The following is an 18,267-nucleotide window of genomic DNA, read 5'->3' as shown; positions in this document are numbered from 1 at the left end:
TTACAAGCACCTGTAAACCGCTTTATCAACACTTACTGAGCTGTGCTATCAGTGCTTAATCAGCCGCGAGATCATTGTCTGTCATCTGCTTGATCAGCACCTGTCAGCCGGTTGAACAGTGCCTATTCAGCCGCGCAAATAGCATCTCTCAGCCAGTTGATCTGCTCCTACTGAGCCCCACGATCAGCGCCTACTCAGCCGCCCGATCAGTTACTGTCAGCCTCTTGAGAAGTACCTGTCAGCCACTTGATCAGCACCTGTCAGCCAATATATCAGCAACTCTCAACCGCTTGATCAGTGCCCGCTTAGCTGAGTAATCAGAGCCTACTCAGCCACAGGATCAGTGACCCTCAGCCGGCTGATCAGCGCCTGTCAGCGGCTTGATCATTTCCTGCTCTGATGGTCATTCAGCGCCTGGACAACCACTAGATCAGTGCCTGTCAGCCCCTTGACCAGTGCCCACTCAGCTGATTGATAAACGCATACGCATCCACGCGATAAGCGCCTGTCAGCCACTTGAGAAGCATCTGTCAGCAACTTGATCAGGGCCTATCAGCCACTTGATCAGTACCTGACAGCCAGTTGATCAGCACCTGTCAGCCACTTCATTTGCACCTGTCAGCCACTTTATCAGCAACGGTCAGGCGCTAGGGCAGCCCCTATAAGCAGCTTGATCATTAACTGTCAGCCACATTATCAGCACCTGTCCGCCGCTGTATCAGAACCTGTCAACCGCTTGATCAGCACCTGTCAGCAGCTTTATCAGCGCCTATCAGCTGCTTGATTAGCACCTGTCAGCCAGTTGATCAGCACCTGTCAGCCAGTTGATCTGCGCGTGTAAGCCACTGGATCAGCGCTTGTTAGCCGCTTGATCATCGCATTATCAGCTGCAGGATCAGCACCTACTCAGCCGTTTGATCAGAACCTGTCAGCCAGTTGATCATCACCTGTCATCTGCTTGATCAGCACCTGTCAGCAGCTTGATCAGCACCTATCAGCTGCTTGATTAGCACCTGTCAGCATGTTGATCAACAACTGTCAGCCGCTTCATTAGCACCTGTTAGCTGCTTGATCAGCACCTGTAAGCCGCTTAAACAGCGCCTGCCAGACGTTTGATCAGTGCCTAGTCAGCCGTGCGATATGTGCCTGACAGCAGATTGAGAAGTACTCTCAGCCGCTTGATCAGCGATTATCAGCCGCTAGATCAGCATCTGTCAACGACTTTATCAGCACTTTTCAGCCGCTTGATCAGTGCCTGTCAGCTGCTTGATCAGCGATTATCAGCCGCTAGATCAACATCTGTCAACGATTTTATCAGCACCTGTAAGCCGCTTAAACAGCGCCTGCCAGCCGCCCCATCAGTGCCTGTCAGCTGCTTGATCATTGCCTTCTTAGCTGCGCGTTCAGCGCCAACTCAGCCGCGAATCAGCCCTTACACAGCCACGTGATCATAGTCTGTCGGCCTCTTTATCAGAGTCGGTCATCCACCTGATCAGCACCTGTCAGCAGGATGAAGAGTGCCTCCTCAGCCGTGTGAATTGCATCTCTCAGCCAGTTGATCTGCGCCTACTGAGCCCTGCAATCAGCGCTCACTCAGCCGCCCAATCAGTGCCTGTCAGCTGCTTGAGAAGTACCTGTCAGCCAGTTGATCAGCACCTGTAAGCCACTGGATCAGCACCTGTCAGCCGCTTCATCAGCACCGTTCAGCATCTTGATCAGCACCTATCAGCTGCTTAATTAACACTTCTCAGCCAGTTGATCAGCACCTGTGAGCCGCTTGATCAGCGCCTATCAGCCGCTTATTTAGCACCTGTCTAGCCAGTTGATTAGCACCTGTCAGCCGCTTAATCAGCACCTGTCAGCAGCTTGATTAGCACCTGTCAGCAGCTTGTTCAGCACATATCAGCTGCTTGATTTGCACCTGTCATCACCATGTTGATCAACACCTGTTAGCCGCTTCATTAGCAACTGTCAGCCAGTTGATCAGCACCTGTCAGCCCCTTGATCAGCGCCTATCAGCCGCTTGATCAGCACCTGTCAGCCGCTTGATGAGTGCCTATCAGCCGCTTGATTAGCACCTGTCAGCCAGTTGACCAGCACCTGTCAGCCGCTTGATAAGCGCCTATCAGTGGCTTGATTAGCCCCTGTCAGCCAGTTGATCAGCAATTGTTAGATGCTTGTTAAACACCTGTCAGCAGCTTGATCAGCACCTGTCAGCAGCTTTATCAGCACCTGTCAGCCGCTTAATCAGCACCTGTCAGCATGTTGATCAAAACCTTTCAGCCGCTTCATTAGCCACTGTCAGCCAGTTGATCAGCACCTGTCAGCTGCTTGATCAGCCCCTGAAAGCCGCTTAAACAGCACCTGACAGCCTCTTGATCATTGCCTTCTCAGCTGCGGGATCAATGCCTACTCATCTGCGAATCAGCCCCTAAACAGCCGCGTGATCATAGTCTGTAAGCCGCTTGATCAGAGACTGTCAGACACTTGATCAGCGGCTAATCACCCCCTCGATCAGCGCATATTCAGTGGCGTGATCGGCACCTGTCAGCCGCTTGACAAGCTCCTATACACCACTTGATCAACACTTAATTAGCTTCGCTATCAGTATTTACTGAGCCATGCGATCATCGCCTCAGCCGCATGATCTGTGCCTACTCAGCCCCGCGATCAATGTCTACTCAGCCATGCGATATGTGCCTGAAAGCCGATTGAGAAGTACTGTCAGTCGCTTGATCAGCGATTATCAGCCGCTAGATCAAGATCTGTCAACGACTTGATCAGCACCTGTCAGCCACTTGATCAGCGCCTGTCAGCCACTTTATCATTGCCTAATCAGCTGCGCGATCAGCGCCTACTCAGCCGCTTGATCAGAATCTGTCAGCCAGTTGATCAGCACCTGTCAGCCGCTTGATCATCACCTGTCAGCAGCTTTATCAGCACCTATCAGCTGCTTGATTAGCACCTGTCAGCATGTTGATCAACACCTGTCAGCCGCTTCATTAGCACCTCTCAGCCAGTTGATCAGCACCTGTCAGCTGCTTGATCAGCACATATAACCGGCTTCATCAGTGCCCGTCAGCTGCTTGATCATTGCCTTCTCAGCTGGGCTATCAGCGCCTACTCAGCTGCGAATCAGCCCCTACACATACGCGTGATCATAGTCTGCCAGCCGCTTGAGCAGAGACTGTCAGGCGCTTGATCAGCGCCTAATCACCCCCTCCATCAGCGCCTACTGAGCAGGGCGATCAGCACCTGTCAGGCGCTTGACAAGAACTTATACACCACTTGATCAACACGTTATTAGCTTCACTCTCAGTATTTCCTGAGCCATGCGATCATGGCCTCAGCTGCATGATCTGTGCCTACTCAGCCCCGCGATCAGTGCCTACTCAGCCGTGCGATATGTGCCTGACATCCGATTGAGAAGTACTGTCACTCGCTTGATCAGTGATAATCAGCCGCTAGATCAGCGATCATCAACCGCTAGATCAGCATCTGTCAACTACTTTATCAGCACCTTTCAGACGCTTGATCAGCGCCTATCAGCTGCTTAATTAACACTTCTCAGCCAGTTGATCAGCACCTGAGAGCCGCTTGATCAGCGCCTATCAGCTGCTTGATTAGCACCTGTCAGCCAGTTGATTAGCACCTGTCAGCCGCTTAATCAGCACCTGTCAGCAGCTTGATCAGCATCTGTCAGCAGCTTTATCAGCACCTATCAGCTGCTTGATTAGCACCTGTCAGCATGTTGATCAACACCTGTCAGCCGCTTCATTAGCAACTGTCAGCCAGTTGATCAGCACCTGTCAGCTGCTTGATCAGCACCTGTAAGCCGCTTAAACAGTGCTGCCAGCCGCTTGATCAGTGCCTTCTCAGCTGCGCCATCAATGCCTACTTAACCGAGAAACAGCCCCTACACTGCCGGGTGATCACAGTCTGTCGGCCGCTTGATCAGAGACTGTCAGACGCTTGATCAGCGCCTAATCACCCCCTCGATCAGCGCCTATTCAGCAGCGTGATCAGCACCTGTCAGCCGCTTGACAAGCTCCTATACACCACTTGATCAACACCTAATTAGCTTCGCTATCAGTATTTACTGAGCCATGCGATGCTCGCCTCAGCCGCATGATCTGTGCCTACTCAACCCCGCGATCACTGCCTACTCAGCCGTGCGATATGTGCCTGACAGCCGATTGAGAATTACTGTCAGCCGCTTGATCAGCGATTATCAGCCGCCAGATCAGCATCTGTCAAAGATTCAACAGCACCTGTCAGCCCCTTGATCAGCGATTATTAGCCGCTAGATCAACATCTGTCAACGACTTTATCAGCACCTGTCAGCCACTTCATCAGCGCCTGTCAGCCGCTTTATCATCGCCTAATCAGCTGCGCGATCAGCGCCTACTCAACGGCTTGATCAGTACCTGTCAGCCACTTTATCAGCACCTGTCAGCCACTCTATCAGCACCTGTCAACTGCTTGATCAGCGACCACTTTGCTGCGTGATCAGTTCCTACTCAGCCACGTGATCCGTGACCCTCAGCCGGTTGATCAGTGCCTGTCAGCCGCTTGATCATTTCCTGCTCTGCTGGTCATTCAGCGCCTGGTCAACCACTTCATCAGTGCCTGTCAGCCACTTGACCAGTGCCCAATCAGCTGATTGAAAAGCGCCTACACAGCCGCGAGATAAGTGCCTCTCAGCCGCTTGACCAGCACCTGTCAGAAGTTTGATCAGGGCCTATCAGTCACTTGATCAGCACCTGCCAGCTGCTTGATGAGTGCCTATCAGCCACTTGATTAGCACCTGTCAGCCAGTTGATCAGCACCTGTCAGCCCCTTGATCAGCGCCTATCAGCCGCTTGATCAGCACCTGTCAGCCGCTTGATGAGTGCCTATCAGCCGCTTGATTAGCACCTGTCAGCCAGTTGACCAGCACCTGTCAGCCGCTTGATAAGCGCCTACCAGTGGCTTGATTAGCCCCTGTCAGCCAGTTGATCAGCAATTGTTAGATGCTTGTTAAACACCTGTCAGCAGCTTGATCAGCACCTGTCAGCAGCTTTATCAGCACCTGTCAGCCGCTTAATCAGCACCTGTCAGCATGTTGATCAAAACCTTTCAGCCGCTTCATTAGCCACTGTCAGCCAGTTGATCAGCACCTGTCAGCTGCTTGATCAGCACCTGAAAGCCGCTTAAACAGCACCTGACAGCCTCTTGATCATTGCCTTCTCAGCTGCGGGATCAATGCCTACTCATCTGCGAATCAGCCCCTAAACAGCCGCGTGATCATAGTCTGTAAGCCGCTTGATGAGAGACTGTCAGACAGTTGATCAGCGCCTAATCACCCCCTCGATCAGCGCATATTCAGTGGCGTGATCAGCACCTGTCAGCCGCTTGACAAGCTCCTATACACCACTTGATCAACACCTAATTAGCTTCGCTATCAGTATTTACTGAGCCATGCGATCATCGCCTCAGCCGCATGATCTGTGCCTACTCAGCCCCGCGATCAATGTCTACTCAGCCATGCGATATGTGCCTGAAAGCCGATTGAGAAGTACTGTCAGTCGCTTGATCAGCGATTATCAGCCGCTAGATCAGCATCTATTAACGACTTTATCAGCACCTTTCAGCCGCTTGATCAGCGCCTGTCAGCTGCTTGATCAGCGATTATCAGCCGCTAGATCAAGATCTGTCAACGACTTGATCAGCACCTGTCAGCCACTTGATCAGCGCCTGTCAGCCACTTTATCATTGCCTAATCAGCTGCGCGATCAGCGCCTACTCAGCCGCTTGATCAGAATCTGTCAGCCAGTTGATCAGCACCTGTCAGCCGCTTGATCAGCACCTGTCAGCAGCTTTATCAGCACCTATCAGCTGCTTGATTAGCACCTGTCAGCATGTTGATCAACACCTGTCAGCCGCTTCATTAGCACCTCTCAGCCAGTTGATCAGCACCTGTCAGCTGCTTGATCAGCACATGTAACCGGCTTCATCAGTGCCCGTCAGCTGCTTGATCATTGCCTTCTCAGCTGGGCTATCAGCGCCTACTCAGCCGCGAATCAGCCCCTACACAGACGCGTGATCATAGTCTGCCAGCCGCTTGAGCAGAGACTGTCAGGCGCTTGATCAGCGCCTAATCACCCCCTCCATCAGCGCCTATTGAGCAGGGCGATCAGCACCTGTCAGGCGCTTGACAAGAACTTATACACCACTTGATCAACACCTTATTAGCTTCACTCTCAGTATTTCCTGAGCCATGCGATCATGGCCTCAGCTGCATGATCTGTGCCTACTCAGCCCCGCGATCAGTGCCTACTCAGCCGTGCGATATGTGCCTGACATCCGATTGAGAAGTACTGTCACTCGCTTGATCAGTGATAAACAGCCGCTAGATCAGCGATCATCAACCGCTAGATCAGCATCTGTCAACTACTTTATCAGCACCTTTCAGACGCTTGATCAGCGCCTATCAGCTGCTTAATTAACACTTCTCAGACAGTTGATCAGCACCTGAGAGCCGCTTGATCAGCGCCTATCAGCTGCTTGATTAGCACCTGTCAGCCAGTTGATTAGCACCTGTCAGCCGCTTAATCAGCACCTGTCAGCAGCTTGATCAGCATCTGTCAGCAGCTTTATCAGCACCTATCAGCTGCTTGATTAGCACCTGTCAGCATGTTGATCAACACCTGTCAGCCGCTTCATTAGCAACTGTCAGCCAGTTGTTCAGCACCTGTAAGCCGCTTAAACAGTGCTGCCAGCCGCTTGATCAGTGCCTTCTCAGCTGCGCCATCAATGCCTACTTAGCCGAGAAACAGCCCCTACACTGCCGGGTGATCATAGTCTGTCGGCCGCTTGATCAGAGACTGTCAGACGCTTGATCAGCGCCTAATCACCCCCTCGATCAGCGCATATTCAGCGGCGACCACTTTGCTGCGTGGTCAGATCTTTCTCAGCCACGTGATCAGTGACCCTCATACAGTTGATCAGCACCTGTAAGCCACTGGATCATCGCCTGTTAGCCGCTTGATCATCGCCTTATCAGCTGCACGATCAGCGCATACTCAGCCGCTTGATCAGCACCTGTCAGCCACTTGATGAGCGCCTATCAGCTGCTTGATTAGCACCTGTCAGCCAGTCGACCAGCACCTGTCAGCCGCTTGATCAGCACCTGTCAGCAGGTTTATCAGCACCTATCAGCCGCTTGATCATTTCCTGCTCTGCTGGTCATTCAGCGCCTGGTCAACCACTTCATCAGTGCCTGTCAGCCACTTGACCACTGCCCACTCAGCTGATTGAAAAGCGCATTCGCAGCCGCGCATTAAGTGCCTCTCAGCCGCTTGACAAGCACCTGTCAGAAGATTGATCAGGGCCTATCAGCCACTTGAATAGTACCTATCAGCCAGTTGATCAGCACCTGTCAGCCCCTTGATCAGCACCTTTCAGCAGCTTGATCAGTGCCTATCAGGTGCTTAATTAACAATTCTCAGCCAGTTGATCAGCACCTGTTAGCCTCTTGATCAGCACCTATTGGCCACTTGATTAGCAGCTGTCCGCCAGTTGATTAGCACCTGTCCTCCGCTTAATCAGCACCTGTCAGCAGCTTGATCAGCACCTGTCAGCCCCTTGATCAGCGCCTATCAGCCGCTTGATCAGCAACTGTCAGCCGCTTGATGAGCGCTTGACCACTTTCCACTCAGCCAATTGAAAAGCACCGACTCAGCCGCGCAAATAGCATCTTTCAACCAGTTGATCTGTGCCTACTGAACCCCGCAGTCCGTGCCTACACAGCCGCCCGATCAGTGCTTGTCCGCCGCTTGACAAGTACCTGTCAGCCACTTGATCAGCACCTGTCAGCAGCTTGATGAGCACCTATCAGCCGCTTGATTAGCAACTCTCAGTCAGTTGACCAGCACCTGTCAGCCACTTGATCAGCGCCTATCAGTGGCTTGATTAGCCCCAGTAAGCCTGTTGATCAGCAATTGTCAGCCGCTTGTTAAGCACCTGTCAGCAGCTTGATCAGCGCTTGACCACTTTCCACTCAGCCGATTGCAAAGCACCGACTCAGCCGCGCGAATAGCATCTTTCAGCCAGTTGATCTGTGCCTACTGAGCCCCGCAGTCAGTGACTACACAGCCGCCCGATCAGTGCTTGTCAGCCGCTTGACAAGTACCTGTCAGCCTCTTGATCAGCAGCTAATCAGCCACACGATGATCATTTACTCAGCCGCGCGATCATCGCCTCAGCCTCTTGATCTGTGCCTACTCAGCCCCATGACCAGCGCCTACTCAGCCATGCGATCTTTGCCTGACAGCCACTTGATCATCGACTATCAGCCGCTTGATCATCACCTGTCAACCACTTTATCATCACCTGTCAGCCGCTTGATCAGCGCCTGTTAGCCACTTGATCATCGCCTTATCAGCTGCACGATCAGCGCCTACTCAGCCGCTTGATCAGAACGTGTCAGGCAGTTGATCAACACCAGTCAGCCGCTTGATCATTTCCTGCTCTGCTGGTCATTCAGCGCCTGGTCATCCACTTGATCAGTGCCTGTCAGCCGCTTGAGAAGTACCTTTCAGCCACTTGCCCAGCGCCTACTCAGCCATGCGATCTGTGCCTGACAGCCACCTGGTCAACGACTATCAGCCGCTTGATCATCACCTGTCAACCACTTTATCATCACCTGTCAGCCGCTTGATCAGCGCCTGTTAGCCACTTTATCATCACCTAATCAGCTGCATGATCAGCGCCTACTCAGCCGCTTGATCAGTTCCAGTCAGCCAGTTGATCAGAACCTATCAGCAGCTTGATCAGCGCCTATCAGCTGCTTGATTAGCACGTGTCAGCCAGTTGATCAGCACCTCTCAGCCAGTTGATCAGCACCTGTTAGCCACTGGATCAGGGCCTGTTAGCCGCTTGATCATCGCCTTATCAGCTGCACGATCAGCGCTTACTCAGCCGCTTGATCAGAACCTGTCAGGCAGTTGATCAACACCAGTCAGCCGCTTGATCATTTCCTGCTCTGCTGGCCATTCAGCGCCTGGTCATCCACTTGATCAGTGCCTGTCAGCCGCTTGAGAAGTACCTTTCAGCCACTTGAACAGCACCTAATCAGCCACACGATCATCATTTACTCAGCCGCACGATCATTGCCTCAGCCGCTTGATCTGTGTCTACTCAGTCCCGCAATCAGTGCCTACTCAGCCGTGTGAGGTGCGCGTGACAGACACTTGAAAGTACTGTCAGCCACTTTATCAGCGACTATCAGTCACTTGATCAGCACCTGTCAACGACTTTATCAGCACCTGTCAGCCGCTTGATTAGAGCCTGTCAGCTGCTTGACCACTGCCCACTCAGCCGATTGATAAGCACCAATGCAGCCACGCAATAAGCACCAGTCAGCCGCCTGAAAATCACCTGTCAGCAGCTTGATCAGGGCCTATTAGCCACTTGATTAGCACCTGTCAGCTAGTTGATCAGCACCTGTCAGCCACTTCATTAGCACCTGTCAGCCAGTTGAACAGCACCTGTCAGCACCTTGATCATCGCCTATCAGCCCTGTGATTAGCACCTGTCAGCCTCTTGATCAGAACCTGTCAGCAGCTTGAACATCGCCTATCAGGTACTTGTTTAGCACCTGTCAGCCAGTTGATCAGCACCTGTCAGCACCTTGATCATCGCCTATCAGCCGCTTGATTAGCACCTGTCAGCGAGATGATCAGCACCTGTCAGCAGCTTGAGCAGCGCCTATCAGCTACTTGATTAGCATCTGTCAGCCAGTTGATCAGCATCTCTCAGCCAGTTGATCAGCACCTGTAAGCCACTGGATCAGTGCCTGTTAGATGCTTGATCATCGCCTTATCAGCTGCACGATCAGCGCCTACTCAGCCGCTTGATAAGAACCTGTCAGCCAGTTGATCGGCACCTGTCACCCGCTTGATCAGCACCTGTCAGCAGCTTTATCAGCACCTATCAGCTGCTTGATTAGCACCTGTCAGCATGTTGATCAACACCTGTCAGCTGCTTCATTAGCAACTGTCAGCCGCTGGATTAGCACCTGTCAGCCAGTTGATCAGCACCTGTCAGCTGCTTGATCAGCACCTGTAAGCCGCTTAAACAGCGCCTGCCTGCTGCTTTATCAGTGCCTGTCAGCTGCTTGATCATTCCCTTCTTAGCTGCTCGATCAGCGCCTACTCAGCTGCGAATCAGCCCCTCCACAGCCGCGTGATCATAGTCTGTCAGAGTCTTTATCAGAGTCGGTCATCCACTTGATCAGCACCTGTCAGCAGGTGGAAGTGTGCTTACTCAGCCACGCGAATTGCATCTCTCAGCCAGTTGATCTGCACCTACTGAGCCCTGCATCCAGCACCTACTCAGCTGCCCGATCAGTGCCTGTCAGCCGCTTGAGAAGTACCTGTCAGCCAGTTGATCAGCACCTCTTAGCCACTTGATCACCACCTGTAAGCCACTGGATCAGCACCTGTCAGCCGCTTGATCAGCACCTTTCAGCAGCTTGATCAGTGCCTATCAGCTGCTTAATTAACACTTCTGAGCCAGTTGATCAGCACCTGTTAGCGGCTTGATCAGCAACTATCAGCCAGTTAATCATCACCTGTAAGCCACTGAATCAGTACATGTCAGGGGCTTGATCAGCACCTTTCAACAGCTTGATCAGCACCTGTCAGCAACTTGATCAGCACTTTTCAGCCGCTTGATCAGCACCTTTCAGCAGCTTTATCAGCACCTATCAGCTGCTTGATTAGCACCTGTCAGCATGTTGATCCACACCCTTCAGCCTCTTCTTTAGCAACTGTCAGACAGTTGATCAGCGGCTGTCAGCCGCTTCATTAGCAACTGTCAGCCAGTTGATCAGCACCTGTCAGCTGCTTGATCAGCACCTGTAAGCCGCTTAAACAGCGCCTGCCAGCCGCTTGATCAGTGCCTTCTCAGCTGTACGATCAATGCCTACTCAGCCGTGAATCAGCCCCTACACAGCAGCGTGATCATAGTCTGTCAGCCGCTTGATCAGAGACTGTCAGACGCTTGACAGTCACCTATACACCACTTGATCAACACCTAATTAGCTTTGCTATCAGTATTTACTGTGCCATGTGATCATCGCCTCAGCCGCATGATCTGTGCCTACTCAGCCCCTCGATCAGTGCCTACTCAGCTGTGCGATATGTACCTGAAAGCCGATTGAGAAGTACTGTCAGCCGCTTGATCATCGCCTAATCAGCTGCGCGATCAGCGCCTACTCAAGCGCTTGATCAGGACCTGCCATCCACTTTTAAGCAGCTTTCAGCCACTATATCAGCACCTGTCAACTGCTTGATCAGCGACCACTTTGCTGCGTGATCAGATCTTACTCAGCCACGTGATGCGTGACCCTCAGCCGGCTGATCAGCGCCTGTCAGCGGCTTGATCATTTCCTGCTCTTCTGGTCATTCAGTGCCTGGTCAACCACTTCATCAGTGCCTGTCAGCCACTTGACCAGAGCCCACTCAGCTGATTGAAAAGCGCCTACGCAGCCGCGCCCTAAGTGCCTCTCAGCCGCTTGATCAGGGCTTTCAGCCACTTGAAGAGTACCTATCAGCCAGTTGATCAGCACCTGTCAGCCCCTTGATCAGCGCCTATCAGCCGCTTGATCAGGACCTGTCAGCTGCTTGATGAGCGCCTATCAGCCTCTTGATTAGCCCCTGTCAGCCAGTTGACCAGCAATTGTCAGCCGCTTGTTAAGCACCTGTCAGCAGGTTGATCAGCACCTGTCAGCAACTTGATAAAAGCGTGTCAGTCTCTTGACAGCACCTAATCAGCCACGCGGTGATCATTTACTCAGCCCCACGATCATCGCCTCAGCCTCTTGATCTGTGCCTACTCAGCCATGCAATCTGCTCCAGACAGCCGCTTGATCAACGACTATCAGCTGCTTGATCAGCTCCTGTCAACCACTTTAACAGCACCTGTCAGCCGCTTGATCAGCGCCTGTTAGCCACTTTATCATCGACTAATCAGCTGCATGATCAGCGCCTACTCAGCCGCTTGATCAGCACCTGTCAGCCGCTTGATCAGCACCTGTCAGAAGATTTATCAGCACCTATCAGCTTCTTGATCAGCACCTGTCAGCATGTTGATCAACACCTGTCAGCCGCTTCATTAGCAACACTCAGCCAGTTGATCAGCAACTGTCAGCCCCTGAATTAGCACCTGTCAGCCAGTTGATCAGCACCTGTCAGCTGCTTGATCAGCACCTGTAAGCCGCTTAAACAGCGTCTGCCAGCCGCTTCATCAATGCCTGTCAGCGCTTGATCAGTTCCTTCTCAGCTGTGCGATCAATGCCTACTGAGCCTCGTATCAGCCCCTACACAGCCGCGTGATCATAGTCTGTCAGCCTCTTTATCAGAGTCGTTCATCCGCTTGATCAGCACCTGTCAGCAGGTTGAAGAGTGCCTACTCAGCCGCGCGAATTGCATCTCTCAGCCAGTTGATCTGCGCCTACTGAGCCCCGCAATCAGCGCCTACTCAGCCGCCCGATCAGTGCCTGTCAGCCGCTTGAGAAGTACCTGGCTGCCAGTTGATCAGCACCTCTCATCCATTTGATCACCACCTGTAAGCCACTGGATCAGCACCTGTCAGCCGCTTGATCAGTACCTGTCAGCCACTTTATCAGTACCTGTCAGCCACTATATCAGCACCTGTCAACTGCTTGATCAGAGACCACTTTGCTGCGTGATCAGATCCTACTCAGCCACGTGATCAGTGAGCCTCAGCCTGTTGATCAGCGCCTGTCAGCCGCTTGATCATTTCCTGCTCTGCTGGTCATTCATCGCCTGGTCAACAACTTCATCAGTGCCTGTCAGCCACTTGACCACTGCCCAGTCAGCTGATTGAAAAATGCCTACGCAGCCACGAGGTAAGTGCCTCTCAGCCGCTTGATCATGGCTTTCAGCCACTTGAAGAGTACCTATAAGCCAGTTGATCAGCACCTCTCAGCCCCTTGTTCAACGCCTATCAGCTGCTTGATCAGCACCTGTCAGCCGCTTGATCAGAGCCTGTTAGCCGCTTTATCATCGCCTAATCAGCTGCATGATCAGCGCCTACTCAGCCGCTTGATCAGTACCAGTCCGCCAGTTGACCAGCACCTGTCAGCAGCTTGATCAGCGCCTATCAGCTGCTTGATTAGCACCTGTCAGCATGTTGATCAACACCTGTCAACTACATTTTTAGCCACTGTCAGCCAGTTGACCAGCACCTGTCAGCCGCTTGATCAGCACCTGTCAGCAGATTTATCAGCACCTATCAGCTGCTTGATTAGCACCTGTCAGCATGTTGATCAACACCTGTCAGCCGCTACATTAGCAACTCTCAGCCACTTGATCAGCAACTGTCAGCCGCTGGATTAGCACCTGTCAGCCAGTTGATCAGCACCTGTCAGCTGCTTGATCAGCACCTGTAAGCCGCTTAAACAGCGTCTGCCAGCCGCTTCATCAATGCCTGTCAGCGCTTGATCAGTTCCTTCTCAGCTGTGCGATCAATGCCTATTGAGCCTCGAATCAGCCCCTACACAGCCGCGTGGTCATAGTCTGTCTGCCGCTTGATCAGAGACTGTCAGACGCTTGATCAGCGCCTAATCACCCCCTCGATCAGCGCCTATTGAGCGGCGCAATCAGCACCTGTCAGCTGCTTGCCAAGCACCTATAAACCACTTGATCAACACCTAATTAGATTTACTATGAGTATTTCCTGAGCCATGCGATCATCGCCTCAGCCGCATGATCTGTGCCTACTGAGCCCCGCGATCAGTGCCTAATCAGCCGTGCGATATATGCCTGAAAGCCGAATGCGAAGTACTCTCAGCCGCTTGATCGGCGATCATCAGCCGCTAGATCGGCATCTGCCAAAAACTTTATCAGCACCTTTCAGCCGCTTGATCAGCGCCTGTCAGCCTCTTGTTCAGTGATTATCAGGCGCTAGATCAACATCTGTCAACGACTTTATCAGCACCTGTCATCTGCTTGATCAGCGCCTTTTAGATGCTTTATCATCACCTAATCAGCTGCATGATCAGCGCCTACTCAGCCGCTTGATCAGTACCAGTCATCCAGCTGATCAGCACATGTCAGCAGCTTGATCAGCGCCTATCAGCTGCTTGATTAGTACCTGTCAGCATGTTGATCAAAACCTGTCAACCGCTTTTTTAGCACCTGTCAGCCAGTTGATGAGCACCTGTCAGCTGCTTGATCAGCACCTGTAAGCCGATTAAACAGCGCCTGCCAGCCGCTTCATCAGTGCCTGTCAGCTGCTGGATATTTGCCTTCTCAGCTGCGTGATTAGCGCCTACTCAGCCGCGAATCAGCCCCTCCACAGCCACGTGATCATAGTCTGTCAGCCTCTTTATCAGAGTCGGTCATCCACTTGATCAGCACCTGTCTGCAGGTTGAAGAGTGCCTACTTAGCCGCGCGAATTGCATCTCTCACCCAGGTGATCTGCGCCTACTGAGCCCCGCAATGAACGCCTACTCAGCCGCCCAATCAGTGCCTGTCAGCAGCTTGAGAAGTACCTATCATTCAGTTGATCAGCACCTCTCAGCCAGTTGATCACCACCTGTAAGCCACTGGATCAGGACCTGTCATCAGCTTGATCAGCGCGTATCAGCTACTTAAAAAACACTTCTCAGCCAGTTGATCAGCACCTATCAGCCAGTGGATCATCACTTGTAAGCCACTGAATCAGCACCTGTCAGCGTCTTGATCAACACCTTTCAGCATCTTGATCAGCGCCTATCAGCTGCTTAATTCACACTTCTCAGCCAGTTGTTCAGTACCTGTTAGCCTCTTGATCAGGGCCTATCAGCCGCTTGATTAGCACCTGTCAGCCAGTTGATGAGCACCTGTCAGCCGCTAATCAGCACCTGTCAGCAGCTTGATCAGCACCTGTCAGCATCTTTATCAGCACCTATCAGCTGCTTGATTAGCACCTGTCAGCCAGTTGATGAGCACCTGTCAGCCGCTAATCAGCACCTGTCAGCAGCTTGATCAGCACCTTTCAGCAGCTTTATCAGCACCTATCAGCTGCCTGATTAGCACCTGAGAGCATGTTGATCAACACCTGTCAGCCGCTTCATTAGCACCTGCCAGCCAGTTGATCAGCACCTGTCAGCTGCTTGATCATCACCTGTAAGCCGCTTAAACAACGCCTGCCAGCCGCTTCATCAGTGCCTTCTCAGCTGCGTGATCAATGCCTACTCAGCCGCAAATCAGCCCCTACACTGCCGCGTGATCATAGTCTGCCAGCTGCTTGATCAGAGACTGTCAGACGCTTGATCAGCGCCTACTCACCCCTCGATCAGCGCCTATTGAGCGGCGCGATCAGCACCTGTCAGCCGCTTGACAAGCACCTATAAACCACTTGATCAACACCTAATTAGCTTCGCTATCAGTATTTACTGAGACATGCCATCATTGCCTCAGCCGCATGATCTGTGCCTACTCAGCCCCGCGATCAGTGCCTACTCAGCCGTGCGATATGCGCCTGACAGCCGACTGCGAAGTACTGTCAGCCGCTTGATCAGCGATTATCAGCTGCTAGATCAACATCTGTCAACGACTTTATCAGCACATGTCAGCCGCTTGATCAGCGCCTTTCAGCCGCTTTATCATCACCTAATCAGCTGCGCGATCAGCGCCTACTCAACCGATTGATCAGTACCTGTCAGCCACTTTATCAGCACCTGTCAGCCACTATAACAGCACCTGTCAACTGCTTGATCAGCGACCACTATGCCGCGTGATCAGATCCTTCTCAGCCACGTGATCAGTGACCCTCAGCCAGTTGATCAGCACCTGTAAGCCGCTGGATCATCGCCTGTTAGCCGCTTGATCATCGCCTTATCAGCTGCACGATCAGCGCATACTCAGCCGCTTGATTAGAACCTGTCAGCCAGTTCACCAGCACCTGTAAGCTGCTTGATCAGCACCTGTCAGCAGGTTTATCAGCACCTATCAGCTGCTTGATTAGCACCTGTCAGCATGTTGATCAGCGCCTGTCAGCCGCTTGATCATTTCCTGCTCTGCTGGTCATTCAGCGCCTGGTCAAACACTTCATCAGTGCCTGTCAGCCACTTGACCAGTGCCCACTCAGCTGATTGAAAAGCACCTACGCAGCTGCGCGATAAGTGCCTCTCAGCCGCTTGACAAGCAGCTGTCAGAAGCTTGATCAGGGCCTATCAGCCACTTGAATAGTAACTATCAGCCAGTTGATCAGCACCTGTCAGCCCCTTGATCAGCGCCTATCAGCCGCTTGATCAGCACCTGTCAGTCGCTTGATGAGCGCCTATCAGCCACTTGATTAGCCCCTGTCAGCCAGTTGATCAGCAATTGTCAGCCGCTTGTTAAGCAGCTGTCAGCAGCTTGATCAGCGCTTGACCACTTTCCGCTCAGCCGATTGAAAAGCACCCACTCAGCCGTGCGAATAGCACCTTTCAGCCAGTTGATCTGTGCCTACTGAGCCCCAAAATCAGACGCCCGATCAGTGTCTGTCAGCCGCTTGACAAGTACTTTTCAGCCAGTTGATCAGCAACTGTCAGCCCCTTAATCAGCGCCTATCAGCCGCTTGATCAGCACCTGGGAGCCACTTTATCATCACATGTCAACTGCTTGATCAGTGCCTGTTACCCACTTTCTCATCGCCTAATGAGCTGCATGATCAGAGCCTACTCAGCCGCTTGATCAGTACCAGTCAGCCAGTTGATCAGCACCTGTCAGAAGCTTGATCAGCGCCTATCAGCTGCTTGATTAGCACCTGTCAGCCAGTTGATCAGCGGGTGTAAGCCACTGGATCAGCGCCTGTTAGCCGCTTGATCATCGCCTTATCAGCTGCACGATCAGCGCCTACTCAGCCGTTTGATCAGAACCTGTCAGCCAGTTGATCAGCACATGTCAGCTGCTTGATCAGAACCTGTCAGCAGCTTTATCAGCACCTATCAGCTGCTTGATTAGCACCTGTCAGCATGTTGATCAACAACTGTCAGCCGCTTGATTAGCACCTGTCAGCCAGTTGATCAGCAACTGTCATTCGCTGGATTAGCACCTGTCAGCCAGTTGATCAGCACCTGTCAGCTGCTTAATCAGCACCTGTAAGCCGCTTAAACAGCGCCTGGCAGCTGCTTGATCAGTGCCTTCTCAGCTGCGCGATCAATGCCTACTCAGCGGCAAATCAGCCCTTGCACAGCCGCGTGATCACAGTCTGTCAGCCGCTTGATCAGAGTCTATCAGACGCTTGATCAGCGCCTATTCACCCCCTCCATCAGCGGCTATTGAGCGGCACGATCAGCACCTGTCAGCCATTTTCAAGCACCTATAAGCCTCTTGATCAACACCTAATTAGCGTGGCTATCAGTATTTACTGTGCCATGCGATCATCGCCTCAGCCGCATGATCTGTGCCTACTCAGCCCCGCGATCAATGCGTACTCAGCCGTGCGATATGTGCCTGACAGCCCATTTAGAAGTACTGTCAGCCGCTTGATCAGCGATTATCAGCCGCTAGATCAGCATCTGTCAACGACTTTATCAGCACATTTCAGACGCTTGATCAGCGCCTGTCAGCCGCTTTATCAGCAATTATCAGCCGCTAGATCAACATCTCTCAACGACTTATCAGCACCTGTCAACCCCTTGATCAGCGCCTGTCAGCCGCATTATCATCGCCTAATCAGCTGCGCGATCAGCGCCTATTCAACCGCTTGATCAGTACCTGTCAGCCACTTTATCAGTACCTGTCAGCCACTATATCAGCACCTGTCAACTGCTTGATCAGCGACCACTTTGCTGCGTGGTCAGATCTTTCTCAGCCACGTGATCAGTGACCCTCAGCCAGTTGATCAGCACCTGTAAGCCACCGGATCATCGCCTGTTAGCCGCTTGATCATCGCCTTATCAGCTGCACAATCAGCGCATACTCAGCCGCTTGATCAGAACCTGTCAGCCAGTTGACCAGCACCTGACAGCCGCTTGATCAGCACCTGTCAGCAGGTTTTTCAGCACCTATCAGCCGCTTGATCATTTTCTGCTCTGCTGGTCATTCAGCGCCTGGTCAACCACTTCATCAGTGCCTGTCAGCCACTTGACCACTGCCCACTCAGCTGATTGAAAAGCCCCTATGCAGCCACGCGTTAAGTGCCTCTCAGCCGCTGGACAAGCACCTGTCAGCAGCTTGATCAGGGCCTCTTAGCCACTTGATTAGCACCTGTCAGCTAGTTGATCA

Source organism: Bubalus kerabau, unplaced genomic scaffold (genome assembly GCF_029407905.1).
Source record: "Bubalus kerabau isolate K-KA32 ecotype Philippines breed swamp buffalo unplaced genomic scaffold, PCC_UOA_SB_1v2 scaffold_25, whole genome shotgun sequence".
NCBI lineage: Eukaryota > Metazoa > Chordata > Mammalia > Artiodactyla > Bovidae > Bubalus > Bubalus kerabau.
Note: the sequence above shows the minus strand (reverse complement) of the source record.